This window comes from Chlorocebus sabaeus, chromosome 12 (genome assembly GCF_047675955.1).
Source record: "Chlorocebus sabaeus isolate Y175 chromosome 12, mChlSab1.0.hap1, whole genome shotgun sequence".
NCBI lineage: Eukaryota > Metazoa > Chordata > Mammalia > Primates > Cercopithecidae > Chlorocebus > Chlorocebus sabaeus.
This window is the reverse complement of record NC_132915.1, coordinates 64735165-64749187: the sequence shown is the minus strand read 5'-3', so window position 1 is coordinate 64749187 and position 14023 is coordinate 64735165. Positions and strand designations below refer to the sequence as shown.

The 14023-nt window shown below is 44.2% G+C and overlaps 1 pseudogene; it reads right to left on the bottom strand.

The window, feature by feature from the left end:
- Positions 1–9978: 9978 nt before the first annotated feature.
- LOC103219204 (olfactory receptor 13C7-like) lies at positions 9979–10944 on the bottom strand (annotated as a pseudogene).
- Positions 10945–14023: the final 3079 nt, after the last annotated feature.

Sequence of the window (14023 nt, the reverse complement as noted above, 5' to 3'; positions counted from 1 at the left end):
GAGATGGGGTCTCGCCATGTTGCCCAGGCTGGTCTGAAACTCTTAGCCTCAAGCGATCCTGCTGCCTTTGCCTGCCAAAGTGCTGGGATTACAGGTATGAGCCACCATGCCTGGCCAGAAAGCCCAATTTTTAAGATTATTGTCTAACTTGACACTCTGAGAAAACCAAATGTTTTATTCTAGGGAGTCTTTGTTCATCCCTATGAATTAATGAAACTATTGATTGAATAGGGGGAGCAACTGGGCAACTTGATTTTGGGAATATAAAACCACACTGGTCAAGGGTGCCTCTTCTGGCAGCATGAACAATTAGATTCTCTGAGTATTCTCATCTTGCTGAGTGTGGAACATAACTGAACATGCTGAATAAAATCTAAAAACATTTTTTTAAAAGGTATTGATGAGCTTTCCAGAAACTAAGGGATACTCAAAGGCCAAAAACTAAGTGAAATCTGCCCCCCCAGAGACTTAAAAGCATTGGCATTTTAGGCTTTTGCTGTGAGGGAATTTGCCAGGCTGGTGAACACCTCACAGGCTTGCTGGTACCCAAGGGCTTGGCCCACAGGAGGAGACTTGTGCGAGGAAGTCTTCCTAGCCTGCCTCTTCCTTCAACCCCTCTGCCCTGGTCCCAAATCTTCTAGGGCCTTGCTCCTCAAAGCATGGCCTGCAGAGTTCAGCAGCATAGACATTACCTGGAAATCTGTTAGAGATGTAGAATCTCAGACCCTACCTCAGACTCACTGAATCCTTATCTACATTTTCAGATGAGTCATGAAAACATTCAAGTTTGAGAAGCACCTATCTCAGGAGCTTGCAGAAATTTCAATTGTCAGCTTCAGCAATGTCCACCAGGTGGCAGGTTTGCAATAGGCACAGGTAGCTAGAGCTGCAACCGGCCACCCAAGTCTCTAAGTGGCACTAGAAGTTAGGAACAATTGCTCATGAACTGTGGAGGAATGAATGGAGGAGTGACCCCAGAGGAGACCCCTAATCAAAGAGTGGCGGGTCGGGGGGTGTGAGCCACAAGTTCCTCCTGTCTGGGCAGTCCCCAGTTGTATTGTCTAGTGAGAGGCATAGGCTATACCCTCTCATTTTACAGACAAAGAAATCAAGGCTGAGAGAGGGAAGGAGACTTAGCCAAGTGCTCAGCAGCAGGAAGTAGTATTAGGGTTGGACTTGGAAGGCAGGTGTCAGGCTGCCTGGCCTGGGCTGAGAGCACTCTACGGTCTAAGCTGACCTGAGCAGCTGCCTCTCCACTCCCTCCCCTCAGATGCTCTTTGAACAGCTATCTAGTTTTCTCTGGAAGTGCTAGAAGCTGCTGTTATAATAATTCAATTTGGATGGCCAGTGGTATTTTCACATGATATAGTGTGGATATTTGTCCTCGCTCAAATCTCATGCTGAATTGTAATCCCCAGTGCTGGAGCTGGGGACTGGTGGGAGATGTTTGGATCATGGGCAGATTCCTCATGGCTTGGTGCTATCTTCGTGATAGTGAGTTCTCCCAAGATTCAGTTGTTGTAAAGTGTGGCACCTCCTGCCTGCTCTCTCTCTCCCTTTATCTTTCTCTCTCTCTCACTCACTCCTGCTTTGACCATGTGAAGTGCCTGCTCCCACTTCACCTTCTGCCATGAGTAAAAACTCCCTGAGGCCTCCCCAGAAGCTGAGCAGATGCTGGAGCCATGCTTGTATAGTCACAGAACCATGAGCCAGTTAAACCTCTTTTCTTTATAAATTACCCGGTCTCAGGTATTTCTTTACAGTAGTACAAGAATGGCCTAGTACACCACAATACTCAAGGTCCTGTGGCTAGAATCACTGCCTAGGAAGGTCAACTTTGAAAGGACCTCAAAGCCATGAAGCCTAAAACTAGTTTCCAGCAAGGGAGAGAGACAGCTGAGGCCACAGAGGGGCTCCAACGGCCAGCCGACTGCCCCCACACTGCCATGTCTTATCATTAGTTCATTTGGGTTTTTTGTTTGCTTCTTCATTGCTTAGTTTCTTTGGTTCCAATTAGGCCTACTCTCACGTCATAAAGGATTTGTAGCAACCCAAAAATGTATTCAAGGCCAAAAAATTAAAAATAGATAAGTGAGGAAATGGGGCAATGGGAAACTAAAAGTAGAGATGTAGAGGCAATTTCCCTCCAGGTCCTTTGATAGAAGCTTCCATTACCTGTGACACAACAGGGAAACTCAGTTTACTTGTTCGTCCTAGTCCCATGGTTCACGGCCTGGACCTTGGGAAAGTCCCTTCTTTCCTCAGAGTTATCATTTCTCCATGAGCACAGTGAGGCACTTAGAGATCATAAGCCATGTTCTGGCCATCTGGGATCTTGACAGTCACTCACTCGGTTAGGGGTTTCTGAAATACCAGGTTCCTCACAGCAGCCTTCAGGCCCTTGTTCCTCAGGCTGTAGATGATGGTGTTCAGCATGGGGGTGGCCACTCCATAGGAGACAGAGATGAGTTTGTCTGCAAAATCCTGCTTGTCTGCCCCCAGTGGGTCCTTCGACTTGGGCTTCCCATATGTGAAGAGGATGGTCCTGTAGAAGACAACCACAACTGTGAGGCGGGCAGAGCAGGTGGAGAAGGCCTTTTGCCTGATCATGTTGATAGAGATGTCAGCACAGGCCAACTTCAGGACAGCCAGGACCTCACAGGTCAAGTGGTTGATGATGTTGTCCCCATAGAAGGGCAGGCGACTGATCACATTTAGTCTCTTCCCTTCCCTTAGGGCAGATGGGCCAAGAACTCCTCTGCTCTGGTGATATCAGCCAGGAGTCAGTCCAAGGTACCCTGTAACTCTAGTGCCAAGACCTTAAACTTTTACTGACCTTTAAGTAAATTTCACTTCACCAGCGAGCCTCTATGACTGGATAGCAAGGGGCCTCCTGCACGTTCTGGCCAAGTTGAAGTTCATTTCTCTCTGAACCTCCTTCCTCCCCATTTCCCATCAGCTCTCACGAAAGACACTGACTTGCTTCTGAGGCTGGTCCTGAGATTTCCCTTGCTTTTTTCAGGGAATTAAAAAATCTCTGTTTGGGACTTCTAGGTGCTCACATGTGATTTATCCTGGGTTATCATAAGCTTGTTGACAATCCAGGGGTTTTGCAGTTGGCTTTATTTTACCCTGTGCCTGAAAACCATACAAACTCTCTAGAAATCCATCTCCTCCGAGCTCTGCTTTGTGACCTGACCCCTTCCGAGGTTGTTACAGGAGCACTTCCTGCCAGGAGCTCTAAGACTCTCCTGTACTTGCACGAGCACACAGTGTCTGTGCCATGGCCATTTGACTCAAGTCAACAGATGGCTACTGAGCACACCTTCTGTGCCAGGCATGATTCTCAGCACTGGGGACTCAGAGATGAAAATCAAAGTTTCTACTTTAAAGAGCTCAATATTTAGGAGAAGACAGACATGCCAAGGAATCAGTGCAAGGGCTATAACAGCAACAGCAGCCGCTATAGAAGCAGTGGTAGGAACTATTATCAATTGAATATAAGTTTTGTACTAGGAGGTCAGATGAGGTGATTCACCTTTGTAATCCCAGCACTTTGGGAGGCTGAGGCAGGCGGATTGCTTGAGCTCAGGAGTTCAAAACTGGCTTGAGTAACACAATGAGACCCCATCTCTACAATTTTTTTTTTTTTTTAAGAAATTAGCTGGGTTTGGGGGCATGCACCTGTAGTCCCAGCTATAATCAAGCAGCTTAGCAGTTAAGCCTCAAAAGGCATTTTAAAACTCTTTTTACTTTCCCCTTTCTTCCTCCTCCCACCCCCAGTCTCAAGATACAACTTTGAGACAGAATGCATATGTGTTACCTTTCATCTTGAAATACAGCCTCGGAACGGGCTGTGAACCTCCACTCCCTTTCTTTTCCCACTCTGTGCTCCCATGCCTTATGCACATTTATTTACCTAGATGCTTGTTAAGCACACACCACACTCACTTATCTGGTCACATGCTTCCTTTGATGCTGCAGGGTCAGATCCTGATAGGGACCAGACACCTCCAGAATTCTCTCTCCAACAAAAGGTTACCTCAGGGTTGGAACCCACTCTCAGCTGAAGAGTGACCACAAGATTGACTGTGATTAATTTATAACCTGGTAGGATCCACGATGGCACCAGCCCCTTCACCAAATGGAACAATAAGTCAAGATGAGCCATCGGAGTGTCAAGGAACCTGGCACCTCCTAGCCCCCCTTGCCTCTTCCACATTCCAAAATGTTTTCTTTAAAAACCCCTGCATTCCCTCCACAAATTGAAGAGTGGAATTTGCTGTCTACTCTTCCCCTTGCTGGCATAGATAATAAAGGAATATTACTCTTCCTTATCATAACTCGTTATTATTTTGACTTCTTTCTACAAGCAGTGAGCAATCAGATCCTTTTGCTAGTGCCACAGCTACTCAGGAGGCTGAGGTGGGAGGATTGCTTGAGCCCAGGAGGTTGAGGATGTAGTGAACCAAGATCATACTGCTGCACTCCAGAATGGGTGAGAGAGCAAGACCTTGTCTCAAAAAAAATAAAAAAAAGAAAAATTATATACTAGGCACCTTATCTACTGTTATTCTCATAACATCCTCAGAAGGAAAGAGCTATCATCCGTTCTCAGATGAAGAGAGAAAGTGCAATAAAATCCAAAACATGTGTCTAAAGAATGGGGGCATATGTTCTTAATCCACTGGTAGGCTTTTAAGTTGGATCTGAGTCCCAGCCATATAACTGCCCTATTTTCCTCTCTGCTTTTAAATATAAAGGTCAGACTAAAAGACTGAATGAATATCCGCCTACCCCTGACATCTTCCATACACAGGTCAGGATCTGTAGGGACTCTGTCTAGGCCCCATGTCTCCAAGGTCAGATTCCTGTCTGACCCAGGGCTGGATGTCTTGATTTCCCTTGAGCAACTCCTCTTCTGTCTTAGGAAGGAAGCAACTTGGTTTATTCCACAAATGGAATCATGGTTCAAACCTTCATTCTCTTGTAAGAATAAAGATAAGGAATGCTTCTATTTTGGGATCACTTAAGCCTAATTACTTTGATTTGGAAGTATTAATGTTTGGAGTGTTTGCCAGTGTTTTTCTTTCAGTGGTCATGCAAAATAGTCATAGAAACAGCCATGGGATGGATGCTGTCTGCTTAATTGGGGTTTCCTAAAACACACCACCATACATGCCATTCTTCAATTCTGGCTTTTGTTTTGCTCATTGACAATGGTAGGTCCAAGCTTGGAAGGGGCCTTAGGGACTAATCAGGCCAACTCCTATGCAAAGCATACAGGCCCTACTACTTCTTGATCATGGTCCTCCAGGCTCAGCTGGAATACAAATGCCCCTCGACTTACAATGGGGCAATGTCATGATAAACCATCATAAACGGAAAATATTGTAAGTTGAAAATGCATTGAATACCCTTAACTTGCTGAGCGTCATGGCTTAGCCTCACCTACCCTAAATGTGCTCAAAACACTTACAGCAGTCTACAGTTGGGCAAAATCATCTAGGACAAAGTCAATTTTATAAGACAGTGTTGAATATCTCATGTAATTTATTGACTACTATACTGAAGGTGAAAAGAAATGGTTGTATGAATACTCGAAGTACAGTTTCTACTGAATGCATATCACTTTTGCACCATTGTAAAGTTGAAAAATTGTCAGCCAGCTTTCTTCCAGCACCCTGTGCTGAGAAGAGCTTTATGTACATAGGATACATTTGTTTAAATTTATGTGTACTTGGGTAATCCTAACCATTAATTTTTCCAGAAGTAAATACCTTGGGGATGAGGAGAGCCATGAAACCTCCATTTTTCTTTCTGGGGTCTGGCTTTGTCACCCAGGCTGGAATACAGTGGCACAATCAGCTCACCAAAGCTTTGAACTTCTGGGCTCAAATGATCCCTTTGCCTCAGTCCCGAGTATCTTGGACTACGTGTGCACCACTACACCTGGCTAACTTTAAAAAATGTTTTTGTAGAGATGGAGTGGGGGGTCTCACTCTGTGGCCCACGCTGGTCTCAAACTCTTGGCCTGAAGAGATCTTTCTGCCTCACCCTCCCAAAGTGCTAGGATTACAGGCATGAGCCACCATGCCCAGCCAAGAACTCCATCTTTCTTTTTTCTTTTTGGAGACGGAGTCTCACACTGTCACGTGGGCTGGAGTGCAATGGTGTCATCTCGGCTGACTGCAACCTCCGCCTCCTGGGTTCAAGCGATTCTTCTGCCTCATCCTTCTGAGTAGCTGGGATTACGGGTACCTGCCACCACATCCAACTAATTTTTTGTATTTTTAGTAGAGACAGCATTTCACTATGTTGGCCAGGCGGGTCTTGAACTCCCAACCTCAGGTGATCTGCCCACCTTGGCCTCCCAAAGTGCTGGGATTACAAGCATGAACCACGGCGCCCGGACTTCAGAACTCCATTTTTCTACTGACACCTCCTCTGGTTCCTGTCCTCACCCATGCTAACTGCTTTCAATTATATTCAATTGCTCAAATGGTCAGTTGCTCCATTTATATTGTCATTGGCTGCCTTTATTCCCTTCTGTCTTCAGACATGCCCAAGCATTTCAGACCTATAATGATGCATAAAAGGTGCCCACTCACTTTTGTACAAATAACATTGGTGTTATTTCCTTCTGAATATGCCTGGAACTAGAATTTATGTTATCTGGTGTCAGAGTCACAGAAATGCCTCATGTCTTGTGAAATAAGGCTTCTCTATCTTTTGTGCCTAAATTCATATTGAACCTATGCTATTTCTAAGGAGATGCGAGTGGGTGTATGCCAGGAATCACAATTTTTTCAAATTGCTCCTTGAAAGGGACTTCTTTAAAAGTCATCAGGCCATCACAGCCCCCACAGAGGAATATGCTGCTGCTCTGCTGGCCACTGCTTTAGAGAGAGTGTCTGGCAACCAAGAGATCCTTCAGGTTGGGATGGCTCCTGGAAACATCAAACTGCCTTGGCAGAGTGTAGAGGAAGGAGCCAAAAGGCTCAAAGAATTTGGTATGCTAAATGGACTTTTAAATTAGACCTACCAGACGGCTATGCTCCCTAGGAAGGCTAGGGGACACTCTCTTCACTAAATTAATAAGAAAATGCACTAGTGAGGTACATTATCGAGAAGTTCGGCAGTGTTTATCCTCTGTCAGCTGAGGCTGACTGTAGGAGGTGCTGTTTTGGAAGTGGGGTCTCCTATTTAATGGAGATGATAATTTTCTAGAATAGTAGAGGCCTGATGGCAGCACTTAACTATTAGGGGCAAGAAGATTAATTACTGTAATAGACAGCAAGGTCAGAATAGCAACCAGAGGACCAGACCCACAGGAATGTATGGTGATGAGTATGAAACTGTGATGTTCCTAGGAGCAAGACAGGTAGGCAATTTAAAACGTTGTAAATGTGTGTAATCAAAAAAATATCAAGCATGGATGAGCAGAAACCTGACAACAGCTTCCCTGTTGAAAAATTATGATTACTCACTCAATTCCAGACCTAAATTAATTCTCAGATCCAAAATACCTCAATTGAAGGAGAGGCTGGTCTCTAAGGAGGAATCCTGCAATGCCCTTGCATGTATATAGTAGTGATTTTCTCTATATTTCCCTTCAGGGACTTATGACTATTTCCCTGAGTAGTTGCACACTGGGGAAAATGGAATACCCCAATATTTTGAGGGCTGTTTGTTATAGAATCTTAACTGACACTAATACCAAGGAACCCAAAGGAACATCATAGATCCCTTTTACTGTAGGAGTATATGGAAATCAGGTGATAAATGGGGTCTAGACCCAAGTTTGTTTCCTGATAGAACAAATGGATTTTTATGGAACTAACCACTGGTAGTCATTCTCCAGGTTTCCAAATGTGTAACTGGCACAGACATACATAATAGCTGTCATCACATTTGCAGTAGGGGTGAGTCCTGCCTAGAGTGGGATCTGTGACCTCCACCTCTCCCCTGCCTCTGGAAGGAATCTTTCCTCCTTCCTGTTTTCATGTCTGCTCTTTCTTCTTCCCCTTCTGGACACCTAAATGTGTCTCTTTAATGGGCTTAGGCTTTTTAAAAAGTGAAGGGAACTGGTGAATTCCAGCTGTTTTAATTCTCTAGGCCACCCTCTCTATATTCTCATTACACTCTCACCAGTAAAAACGTATTTAGGGCAAAGACCTGAGTCTTATTTCACATGGGGATGAGGAAGAAAAAAAGAGAAAAGAAAAGGAGAAAACAACCTAGTATGTATTGGCATGGCTAAAGGACCGAAGTTTGGTAATAACTGACAGCTATGGTCTGAATGGTTTCCCTAAATTCATATGTTGAAACTTAATTATCAATGTGATAGTATTAAAAGGTACAACCCCATGAATGGGATTAGTAACCTTATAAAAAGGCTGGAGGGAACCAGCTAGCCCCGTTTTTGCTTTTTCATCCCTTCTACCATGTGAGGACATAGTGTTCAAGGTATCACCTTGGAAGCAGAGACTGGACTGTCACCAGACATCAAACATGCTGGTGCCTTGATCTTGGACCTCCCAGCCTCTAGAACTGTGAGAAATAAATTTGTACTATTTATACATTACCTAGTCTCAGGTATATTGTTATAGCAGCAAAAATGGATGAAGATGCTGACATTTACAAATATAAAGTGGACTGAAAATAGTCACTATAATACATTAAGTTTCACTCCTATCTCAGTCTGTTTCTTAAGTGTAGGAGGAAGTCGTGGACTTAGAGCTCTTTGGGCTGCAAAGGACACATGGCCAATCTCACTGGTGTCGCAGATGGTCTGTGATGACTGTTATTGCTGGCCTGTTATTAGTTGTAGGATTGAGAATTATTTTTGCATTTGCTTCCTCACAGTCTTTTTGGTGTTCCAGAACAATGTGGGCATACTCATGGAATGTGTGCTATGTGTAACTGCTATGTGTCATATTGGTTGCATGGACAAAAGTCTGGAAGCTGCTGGTACCCAGTCATACAGTACTTAGTTACTGCTGCAGTCAGGTGGCAAGTTTGCCTCTGAATTCCCCTGTGGTGATAATAAAGAGATGAATGTTGTGAATGACAAGATTCTTAGTGTCCATGAGATCAAAACAAAACAGCTGCTCAGGTCTCACTATTTCTAGTGCTAAGATGTGAGAAGAATTCCTGCCATAGTACTAATGCTCACCATTACATGTTGGGGCAGATGACATTTTCCAATTTATCCCCACATGAGAAAGAGCAAAGGTCTCTGGGGTGACACCAAATCAGAGTAAAGTAAGTAGCAGTTTTACATAGGACAAAACAACATTGGATTAGTCCATTCTTACAATGATATAAAGAAATACTTGAAACTGGGTAATTTACAAAGAAAAGAGTTCTAATTGGCTTGTGGTTCCAGAGGCTGTACAGGAAGCATGGCTGGGGAGGCCTCAGGAAACTTACAATCACTGCAGAAGGCAAAGGGGAAACAATCATATCCTACATGGCTGGAGTAGGAGGAAGAGGGTGAAGCAGGAGGTGCTACACAGTTTTAAACATCTAGATCTCATGGGAACTGACTCACTATCATGAGAACAGCAAGGGGGAAATCTGCCCCCATGATCCAATCACCTCTTACCAGGCCCCTCCTCCAACACTGGGGATTACCATTTCACAGGAGATTTGGGCAGGGACACAGAGCCACACCATATCCTGTATTCTTCAAGATCCCAAATTTTTGTTTGTTTGTCTCTTTTGACCACCTCTATAACTTTTATGGATATTCATCAAATTCTGTATCAAAGAATTTAAGATTTAGTCAGTAAAATATAGCTATGCTATGACACAGTATAGTTCTGTGTAAAGCCAACAAACTAACCAGCAGCCTCAGAAATTTTATGGCTCTTTCCACTGATAGTCTAAGGTCCTCCCTGGTTACTATTTCCCCAAGAGAATGATGAGGAATTTGGAGGTTGTGCATTCTGGCAGTCTGGGAATCTGTGACAGTCACTCTGTTAGGTGTTTTTGAGCCACCAGGTTCCTCACAGCGGCCTTCACATCCTTGTTCCTCAGGCTGTAGATGATGAGGTTGAGCATGGGGGTCACTACCCCATAGAAGAGGGAGATGAGTTTGTCTGCAAGGTCCTGTTTGTCTGCCCCCAGCGGGTCCTTAGACCTGGGCTTCCCATACATGAAAAGGATGGTCCCGTAGAAGACAATCACGACAGTGAGGTGGGCAGAGCAGGTGGAGAAGGCCTTTCTCCTCCCCTCAGCTGAGGGGATCCTCAGGATGGTGGCAATGATGAAGACGTACGAGACAAAAATAAAAAGGACTGGGAGTGCAAGGAAGATCATGTTGGCCACAACCATGCTGATCATGTTGATGGAGATGTCAGCACAGGCCAACTTTAGAACTGCCAGGATCTCACAGGTGAAGTGATTGATGACATTGTCCCCACAGAAGGGCAGTCACATTGCTAGGGATGTCTGTACTACAGAGTTGGTGATACCAGCTGTCCAGGAGCCGACAGCCATGGGCACATAAGCAGCCTTGCTCATGACCACAGGGTACCTAAGTGGGTTGCAGATGGCCACATAGCGATCAAATGCCATCAAGCTCAAGAGAACACACTCTGTGGCTCCCATGGCAAAGGAGAGGAACATCTGCACTACACAGGCTGAGAAGGAGATGGTTTTCCTGGGGGTCAGGAAGCTGTCAAGGATAAGGGGGACTGAGGAGGTTGTATAGCAGATGTCCAGGAAGGATAGGTTCCCGAGGAAGAAGTACATGGGTGTGTCCAGGCGGGAGTCAAGGATAGTCACCAGGATGAGGACCCCATTGCCCAACAGGATCACCACGTACATCAGCAAGATAAGCACAAAGAATGTCTTCTCCAGCTTTGGGTGGGCAGAGAGGCCCAGGAGAACGAACCCCAGGGGTTCGTTAGGGGAGGTCTCATTAGACCTGTTCATGGTGCATCTGCTCTGTCACCTGGAGGAACTCAGAGGTCAACCTCAGCATTCTCTTATTCCGAAAGTACCTGGAAGGCCAGGCACAAATCCTTGCCCTGCTGAACAACTGGGGAAGAACGCTGATGATTTGTTCATCTCTATGGGATTCTAGGAATAGTGTAGTACAGGTCAATATTTAACTTCTGCTTCCAGTAAGAACAAACAGGCTAATTTGGACTAACTGTCTTGCAGATGACAATTAGACAAACTGGAAAAAATATATAAAACATTGGAGAAGTAATAAGACAATGAGGAACATAGGGTTTTGATTCTGAGGAAAAGCAAGGACCTAGAGATGTAAGTCTAGCACTTGTGGCTATGATTCAACTCGAGCATTTACAGCTTCTGGAGAGAGCCCTGGAGAGATTGGGAAACATTACTGACAGCCTCATGGAGATGGAGAATAGGTTTTGTTGTGAAAGACTCACCTTGAAAGGCCGATCACTAAATGTTCTCCCTTTGGGATGGACTGTTAAAGGGCAGCACCATAAGAATAAGGGCAAATCAGAAGGAAACAGACATTTACAGATGCTGTAGTTCAGCTTCATATCTTCTCAAGCCCTGAAATTGAATTGAGGTGATACCAGAGTTTTGCTGCTCCCAAATGCCTCACAGGAGCAAACGCAGATCCACTTTGGAGGAAGATAATATCACCCCAGTCTCTAAATCATTTCTACAAATAATTTTGCAAACACAACATCTGGCACACACTAAAAAAGAATAAGGCACACAAGGAGACAAGAAAACAAAACTAACAGAAAAAAAGTGAAAACAGAAAATAAAGTGTCTCTTGGGGCATGTAGCAGCCAAGAGGATAGCTCTAGTGACACTTGCCTAGAGAACAAGCCCAGGCCACCTTGACACCTCTGGTGCCAAGGTCTCAACATTTGTTTGATCCTTTTATACATCTGTGGCAGCAAGTAGTCCCCTATGCCCCATGGCCAAGTTGAATGAGAGTTCCGACTGAACCTCCCCTGTTCTCTTCATTCTCCATCGCCTGCGGCCAAGGCATTAACTTGTTCCTGAGACTCTTCACAGAGCCTTGGGTCCTGCTCTGCTAGCTTTTTTTTTTTTTTTTTTTTAATGGAAAGGTTAAATCTCTCTTGATAAAATATTCTCCGATTTTCCAAACTTTGGCCAGGCACCTGAACCTTCTTCTAGGTCCATCTGTGTACTTGCTTATAAAATTCAGTTTCAGCAAAAAGCCCTGCTAAGTCAATTCAGCAAGAACCCCCCTCCTCAATATCTGATCATCCTCAATATTTGATGAGGTTCCTCATCCTCCACCATCCCCAGGTAATGTCTGATTACCGTGTCCTCTCTTCAGCAAGAATTCTGTTAGGTACATTTAACCAGAATCCCCTTTACCCCTGATGTTTCTTCTTAGTAATTTTCCATCCACTGACCTCCAGCCCCCTCCTTGGCTAAAAATTCCCACTTGTGCCTGCTGTATTTGGAGTTGAGCCCAATTTCTCTCCCTTACTGCAAATTCCCATGGCAGTGGTCTCTATACCTTTTGAGATAGTCCTTAATAAAGTTGGATTTGCCATGCTTTAACAAGTGTTGATGAATCATTATTTCCTCAACACTCCTCAGACTTCAAAGTGCTCCTCAAACTACTCGAACTATGATTTGTTCCGGACCAGTAAAAAACTTGTAGGCAACTGAGCAGTATGGTTTTATTAGCATTATATCTAAAATACTTACGAATCTCCCGGATATCCATCTCTCCAAGAACACTCAGTAATCCAGCCCCCTCCTCTGCTCTTGTAGGGATGCTTCCTGCCTAATGAGCTCTGAGATACTCCTATGTTGGTGGTTAGCACATTACAGCTGTGACCAAGTCAGTGCCCTAATAATTCAGGTCAGGTTAACATTTATCTATTGAGCATCTACTTTGGGCCAGGCATAATTCTAGGTGCTGGTAAAAAAGATCTCAAATTCTAGTGGGGAAATAGTCATGCAAACAAATACTTTCATCATCATCATCATCATCAACCATAACAATTACTTGAATGCTAACGATAACAGGTCTTAGGGTCTATTTAGTAATTGCTCCCTTTCTAATGCAGAAAGCCCCTTTCACATTCCTGATAGTCCTAAAACCTAGATTTGACTATCTGAGTAATGTGAGGTTCTTTATCTTCTGGTAAAGCTTACTTCATTTTGAAGTAGTTACTCTGTGATATTGAGCTGAAATCTGCCTCCATGCAACTTCTACCTGACCTTGTCTTCTGGAGCCCCTAAAGGCAGTTAATCTCTCTTCCACACAACTGCCTAAATATAGAGAAATAGCATGGCTTCAGCACGAAGATAAATAAGAATCAATCTCCCTTTCTCTCTTAAGGTCTTAAAAAAGTAGATATATCTCCTAGAGGCAAAAGAATCATCCAGGAGCTCACTACAAAGGCTGACACTGAGAATGGCCCCTAAGCTTGAGGATGACTGAGGTGCCCAAGACACACTGCCACTGCGACGTGTATGCTGGGCAGTGCATCTGTCCCCAGCTGGGTTTCTCACGGTAGGTTGGTCAGCCAACACTCAAGAACTTGCAACAGATCACATGAAGAAAATATTCCCTCTACGTCATCATTATCAGATCCAGAAACATGCTTATTATTATTGCCAGACTTTGTATCTAACTATGAAGTGAGAAGGAGCCCAACAGTTTTTATCAAGAAAGGACAACCAATCGTGAGAAGAAGACTACTAGCTGTATGGTCCCTGGCAAGCGCCTATTTCCTCAGCATGATGACAGGGTGAGGCCAGATGAGCTCAGACATTCTTGCAGGTTGAGGAGGTCTATTTGATTTTGTGAGAATAATATCATACCAATGAAATGGCTTCACATCAGCCATCCTCAAGCCCCCATTCCATTACAATCAAGTCTGATGATAGAAATGTAACCAAGCTGTTGATTAATGGGTGAAAATATACGGTTTGATCAAAGGAATAAGACCTAGTGTTCAATAGATCAGGAGGGTGACTATAGTTTACAATAAGCTACTATACCTTTCAAGATAGCTAGAAGATAATAATT